Below are 7,301 nucleotides of genomic sequence, written 5' to 3'. Positions count from 1 at the left end.
TGATCTCAAAGTTCCCATCCAACTCAAATAGTTGGTGATTTGTTGATTTTTGACTAAAATTGGGTAAATTAATGCATGCAGTTTTTACTTTGTATCTAGAGAGATGAAGTAATTTTTCTGACAAGAAATTCAACATATCAATGCTGTCATGTTGCTACTTTAACAGTTTTTTTTTTATTAAGACCTTTTATTAACAGGTGCTTGCCATTTTTTGACTTTTTTGAAAAAATCAAGTTGTGATCTTTTATTACAAATTAAAAATGAGGTTCCTGGGGCGCCTGGGTAGCTCAGTCGGTTAAGCATCCGACTTCAGCTCAGGTCATGATCTCAACGTGGATGCGAGCCTCACATCAGGGTCTGTGCTGACAGCTCAGAGCCTGGAGCCTGCTTCAGATTCTGTCTGTCTGTCTGTCTCTCTCTCTGCCGCTCCCCCACTCATGCCCTGTCTCTCTCTCTCTCTCAAAAATAAACATTAAAAGTGAGATTCCTAAAAATCTCACCTTGATCAGGTATGAAACAATTGAAAAATCGTTAAAGGTATATTGAGGAAAAAAACCCAGCCTTACCAAAAAGAGACCTCTTTTTAGGCAAAAATAATAAAAACTCCATGTGCATAGATAATGCAGATAGTTCTATTTATCTGGTCAGTGGGCAAGAAGCAAGCCCTTAAGGTCTTTAGGTCCAATCTTTTGTTCATTTCTTATCGCTGGAATTTCATATCCGTTTCTCCTTGACTAAGAAACGAACAAGAACGTTTAAGAAACGTTCTTGTTCGTTTCTCCTTGACTAAACAGGATTCCGGTAGAAATGGTAAGCCAGGATTTACTCAGCCCCGGCCTGCTCAGCCTCAGAAGAGGACAGATCCTCAGCTGGGGGATCCGCTGCTTTTGTGTCTTTGGCACCTTGTGCTTTAGCGTTCTCTGGGCGACCGCGTGGGTGATCAAAATTGTGGCGGTACGGATGTCGACGTGACTGCTCACCTTCACTCTCATCGCCTTGATCTTCCTTATCTTCTTCACTGCCGTCCTCTCTAAGCTGACTTTGGCAAGGAGGACCCCGTGGGTCAAGAGCCCCGAAACATATCCTGTCTCACTGGTCCACCTCGTTCTCTTGCACCCTGGTGGTGAACATCCTGCATCACCTCTTCCCGCACAGGAGGGTCCACACGTCCACACGGTCTCCGCACGTAGTAAGGTGCGAACCATCTGCTGCGGTGGGGTCGGCGCTGTGAGGGCCTGGCCTTCGGGAGCACTCTCAGATGCCTCGTTCTTTTCCCCCACGCTCGCTCTTCCGGTAATTGTGCCGGGAATCGCGTGGAGGGCCCCTGCCACGTGGAGAGTGCCCATAATGTTTACAACCCGCTGCAATACTCAACTGCCTTGCACTGGGCCCGCTCCACCCTGGCCCGTGACATTCGCTGCCTCCGCACCCCCTTTCTCCTTCAGCGTCCAACTCCACAGTCTCTCCGTCCCCTATACTGTGAGGTACTTCCTGGGGTAATTCTTTATGGCACTTCTGTATCTCCGTCGGTGTCATTCCTGTTGATGAAACCATATCCGTTTCCTACACGGGACCATCTTCCCAAAACCTTGGTCGAGATGATGCTCCCGTCCCCCCGGCAGGCACCTCAGAGGTGAGGCCCCTCAGCCTCTGTTCCCTTCGCTGCTGAGCCTGGTGCCGGGCTCGGCGTCTCAGTGAGGGCGGGGATGGCTGCTGGGGGGGGGGGGGGTAGGCCTCTCTGCTCAAGGTTAAGGTGATGATGACTGGGACCGGCTGCCGCAGCTGCGGCCCCTCCCGGGCGTGATGGTAACTGAGCCAGGCCTATGCAGCTGCTCAGGGCTCTCCGGGGTCCGTTCTCTGCTCCCGCTACAGATCCAACTCGGTTCTTAGGCTTTTTAAACTTCACTTCTTCGAATGAGCTTAATGCGCTTTGACACTTCTTAGACTTTATTATCTCTGAAGCTGTCTCGGCTTTATTTCATTAATTCTCACCATGTTTGTTTGAGCACAGGTGGTGGGAAGGTTATTTTCTTTGTTTTGCCGATGAAAAAACAAGGCGGGCTAACTTACGTTCTTTAAGGCTTTGGGGGATTAAAAAGGAGCATAAGGAGGAGGACTGGGCCGACATAATAAAGAGGAGGACAGAAAGAAAAGGAGACCCTGGCAACTGAAGTTGGGTATGGGATGTGGGAACAGAACAGAGAGTATATGGGGCCTGTTGCCAGGGAGCCACTTGACGGTAAGAGTAAGAGGTGGTCGGCAGGAGTGGTCAGATTGATCATGATTCCATTTGCCCAGCCCAGACTGTGAGAACTTTTCTAGGAATTAGATGCTAACTGTGAAGGTGGACCTCATAAGTTTTCTAACCTAGCATTTTACCCTATACCTAATTTTCCTCTGAAAGCTCGAAAGCAACAATGACTCCTAACTCTTACGGTGCTTGGTATTTTATACGCAGTATCTCGGTTAAATGTTCACGGGCAGATACTATTAGTGTGTCCCTATCACAGCAGCTAAGGAAGCTGGACTTTTGGGCCGGGTCACACGGCCTGTAAATTGTGAAGCTAGCACGGGAGTCGACATCCGCCCCAACGTAAATCTGCACTTGGCAAAACTGTGCTCTAATGCTTCTCCAATGACTGATATTCAAACAGCAGGTATAGTCCTATCATTTTTGCCTGCACACCTAATTGCTTTAGAAAAATATGTTTCGATTGCTTCATGAGAATTTTGACACTTCAGAAAACAGAAAGAACAGAACTCTATTGCAATTCGTTTCAACCAGTATGTGGGGAGGCCTCATTTGTACCGTTTAATATGCAGAAGACTTGACATATGAAGATAAATGATACAGTTTCAATCTTCAGAGCATGTATAGCAATTGAAATAGGCCCATCTCTTGGGCAGGGCAACGTGGGTGGTCGTACTATGTCCCACGCATTTGCAGTGACAGCCTGGATGTTGCACTTTGATGTGTTCTGTCTATCCCAGAGATCCTATGAAAGATACCTACCTACAGAGTGGCTTCCTTCTACAAATGATCTTCCCAGGCAGCCTTCACAGGTTGTTTCCCCAGGGCCACAACTATTTCTAGTGATGGCCATGGAGACATGTAATAAATAACCAGCTGGCAAAGCTCTGAGTCAGTGCAGAGGAAGGACTATTTGTATGTATTCCAGACATGTGAAAATGATAGTAGAAAAGACTGAGTCTTCAAGGGTACATAGTCTTAAAGCTGGCAAGAAATGGTTATTGATGGGGAGACAAGTGTAGGTGGAAAGACCAAAGCCATGCTATGGAAGTGTAAGAGGTATGACGAAAGCAGATTTCTTAAGTTCTGCATTGCCACGAACAGGCACTTAAATTTTGATATGGACAAAATGGAAAGATTGCAATCAATGCACACATTACAGTTCTGAAGGCTGGGATCAGTGTGTAGGTAATAGTTTTCTATAATCCAGTGGTTTCCAAAATGTGGTTCACAGAACACTTGAGTTCTAAGGAGTCTTCTCGTTGGCCACCCATGTCATGTTAATATTTACAAAGTCAGTGCTATCTTAATATTTACAAAGTCGGTCCTACCTAGGGTTAAAATAATGCATGCATGGAACTGACAGTATTTCACAGCAACACACACACAAGAGCTTGATGAAAAGGTAAGATAAATTATTCAAAAGTTATAGAAATTAAAACCTTCTTATGCAATTTACTTAAACTTTAAATAATTTTTAGAAGCATGAACTGCGGATGTCAAGTAATATTTCCATTGTTGCCTAAAGGTATATTCTTAAGAATTGCAAAGCATTCTTTGTTTCAAAAGTCTGTGGCAACAGACAAGATTGATATCAAACTGAATAATTCATCAGCTAAACTTTGCACATAGCCATTAGCAGTAATTCTGATGAGGATGCATACAGGGAACTTGTTCAAACTTTTCTCCTAAGTTTAGCGTTGAACTTAAACTGTTCCTGATTCAGATTTCATATGTTTGTCAAGAGATCCAACCTCCTTACTGAAAAAAAAATCTAAGGAGGCTCATACACTTGAGAATATGTCCAATATTTCCCTTTCCATATGAAATATACATGGATTAAAAATGTTTGGTGCTACTGCTAGGAATTTATCCAAGGGATACAGGAGTACTGATGCATAGGGGCACTTGTACCCCAATGTTTATAGCAGCACTCTCAACAATAGCCAAATTATGGAAAGAGCCTAAATGTCCATCAACTGATGAATGGATAAAGAAATTGTGGTTTATATACACAATGGAATACTACGTGGCAATGAGAAAAAATGAAATATGGCCTTTTGTAGCAACGTGGATGGAACTGGAGAGTGTGATGCTAAGTGAAATAAGCCATACAGAGAAAGACAGATACCATATGGTTTCACTCTTATGTGGATCCTGAGAAACGTAACAGAAACCCATGGGGGAGGGGAAGGGAAAAAAAAAAAAAAGAGGTTAGAGTGGGAGAGAGCCAAAGCATAAGAGACTGTTAAAAACTGAGAACAAACTGAGGGTTGATGGGGGGTGGGAGGGAGGGTAGGGTGGGTGATGGGTATTGAGGAGGGCACCTTTTGGGATGAGCACTGGGTGTTGTATGGAAACCAATTTGACAGTAAATTTCATATATTAAAAAATAAATAAATAAATAAATAAATAAATAAATAAATAAATAAAAATGTTTGGTGCTATATATTTAATGGATTAAAAATGTTTGGTGCTATATATTTAACTTTATCCAGATTCTTCTTATAAAAGTACATCTTGAATCCCCAAATGTTAATATCTAATTTTTGGCCCATAGAGGAAGCTTAAGAAATATGTATTGGGGTGCCCGGGTGGCTCAGTCGGTTAAGCGTCTGACTTCGGCTCAGGTCATGGTCTCACGGTTCATGAGTTCGAGCCCTGCATCGGGCTCTGTGTTGACAGCTCAGAGCCTGGAGCCTGCTTCAATTCAGATTCTGTGTCTCTCTCTCTCTTTGCAGCCCCCCCCACCACACACACACTTGTGTTCTGTCTCTCTCTCTCTTAAGAATAAGTAAAACACTAAAAAAATTTAAAAAAAGAAATATGTATTGAATATATATAGTTCTACAGCAATCTGCCTTTATATACAGTCACAATCTTCTCCACGCAACATTTCTGAGAAGCACAGAAATAAGAAATATTAATTTCCTCATTTAGAGATGAGGGTATTAAGGCCCAAAGTGTTTGAATTATTATCCTAAATTCACATGAATATTTTAGTGTTAGAACCGACATAGCATGCAGGTTACCGAATCCAAGTCCAATGCTCTTATGTCAAGTCAGACTGTATTATGTGATTCATATTATCAGTTCTTCAAAAATACTTTGAGGCATTTCTCTATAGAAGCTAACGTATAAAAAACTGTAACAGAAATAAAAAAGAATAAGATCATAAATATACATGAAGTCATAAGCTAATCCATATCCTGTGGTCAAGAATTTACTGTGGATCTAAATTTCCTTGCAGCGAAGTAGAAAGTTATATAATTTGTATCATTTGACAAATGGAAAAATACAGGTAATGTGATATCGTGTCACCACCATGCTAAAAACTCTCCTGATGGCTTTTCATTGCACTTATAGATAATTCAAACCTCACATCATAGCCCACAAGGCGCAGAATACTCTGGCTCCCGTTATTTTTCTATTCTCATCAATTATTACTTTCCTCATTGTTAACTATGTTCTAATCTCTTGGTTCTGTCGACATGCCACATTTATTTCCCACCTTCAAGTCTTTGGACTCACTATTCAATACAGTGGCAATACTGCTCCTCACAGATCTTCACATGACTAGTTCCTTCTTATTATCCAGGTCCTAGGTCAAAAGTCTTAGTTTCTCATTATTCAAGAGCCAGAGAAACTATACTTGACCATCTTATCCAAATTAATCATTTTCCCAGCTATTCCCTGGTTAATTATTATAGCCTACTTATTTATAGTACTTGGCCCTCTCTGAAATTTTCATGTTTATTAATTTTTGTTCACTTCTCTTCTTGCCCTCCAACTAGAATAAAAATTCCACAAGAGCGAGAAACTCATGTGTGCCCCCAACACAATTGGATCTCCAGCACCAAGGACAGAGCCAATCAGGCATTCAATTGAAAATCCATGTGAAAGTCATTGAGCGGGACGAACTTTCCTTAAAACTTCATCCTAAAACCTCACAAACTCTTAAAAAGCCTTTGAAAACATGATGCACTATGGCTTTAGCATCTACTTTTAGACTATGCAGTAGTCACCAATGAGACGAGGTAGAATAAAGAGAGAGTCCATTGCAGAACTTTGAGTAAAACTAATATGAAATGGAAGACCAACAAAATAAGAGCCTTTGAAGGAGAGTAACATGAAACGTCCAGAGAGAGGGAAAAAACAGCGAGGTTAGTGTTACAAAATGAAAGTGACAAGAAGGTATTTCAAAGCAGGTCATGAATAGTATAGATGCCAGAAAAGTATTCAATGAATTTTTCAACAAAGCTACTAGTGGTAACCTTGGCAAAAGCAAATTCAGGGGAGTGGCAGCGGTGATGATGCAAGTCAGAGCACAGTGGATTAATGAGAGAATGTAACATGGAATTTCAACATAAAAAATAGATGCCATGGTTTTGTGCTGGGCATTTCTAGAGTAGATTTGTATTTATCTGATTTGACCTCTTAAAGAATCTCAATTTAGCTGTACTCAAGTGTCTTAGAGGAGCACTGCCTTCTGATGAGATACTGAATTGGATATTTGCAAATAAATTGGATTTTTCCCCACTAGCCAGGCTTTTAAATATTTGAATACCTACATATTGTACACCTTAAATTTTCTCTTCTGCAGGCTAAATATTTATAGATTCTCCAACCATGCCCACTTATGACCTGGCTTAGGAGCCTTTACTTGCCTGCTTAAGGTTCTGTGACCACTCTAGTTTGTCAATGTCATCCTACAATGTGATTTCCAGAAATATTTAAAGACATCACTCACCTTTTCAATACTTGTAATAGTTCCTCATTGCCCCATTCATTCTGACTTCTAAGACCTTCAACATTGACTTTAACAAATATTCTTAGGCATTATCTCCATTTCCCTACATTATTTACAATACACATCTAGACCAGGGGTCAGCAAACTTTTTCTGTGAAGCGCCAGATAGTAAATATGTTTGGCTTTGCAAACCATATGTTCTCTGTTACAGCTACTCAATATGTCATAAACAGTACAATATATAATAACTGTACAATAGACAATACATTAATGAATGACTCTGGCTGAGTTCCAGTAACA

General features: G+C 41.4%; 1 pseudogene; it reads right to left on the bottom strand.

Moving 5' to 3' along the window:
• Positions 1-822: 822 nt before the first annotated feature.
• On the bottom strand, positions 823-2,128 carry LOC131502160 (Y-box-binding protein 1-like; annotated as a pseudogene).
• Between the last annotated feature and the right edge of the window lie 5,173 nt (positions 2,129-7,301).

This window comes from Neofelis nebulosa, chromosome X (genome assembly GCF_028018385.1).
Source record: "Neofelis nebulosa isolate mNeoNeb1 chromosome X, mNeoNeb1.pri, whole genome shotgun sequence".
Taxonomy (NCBI): Eukaryota; Metazoa; Chordata; class Mammalia; order Carnivora; family Felidae; genus Neofelis; species Neofelis nebulosa.
This window is presented reverse-complemented; position numbering and strand designations above follow the sequence as displayed.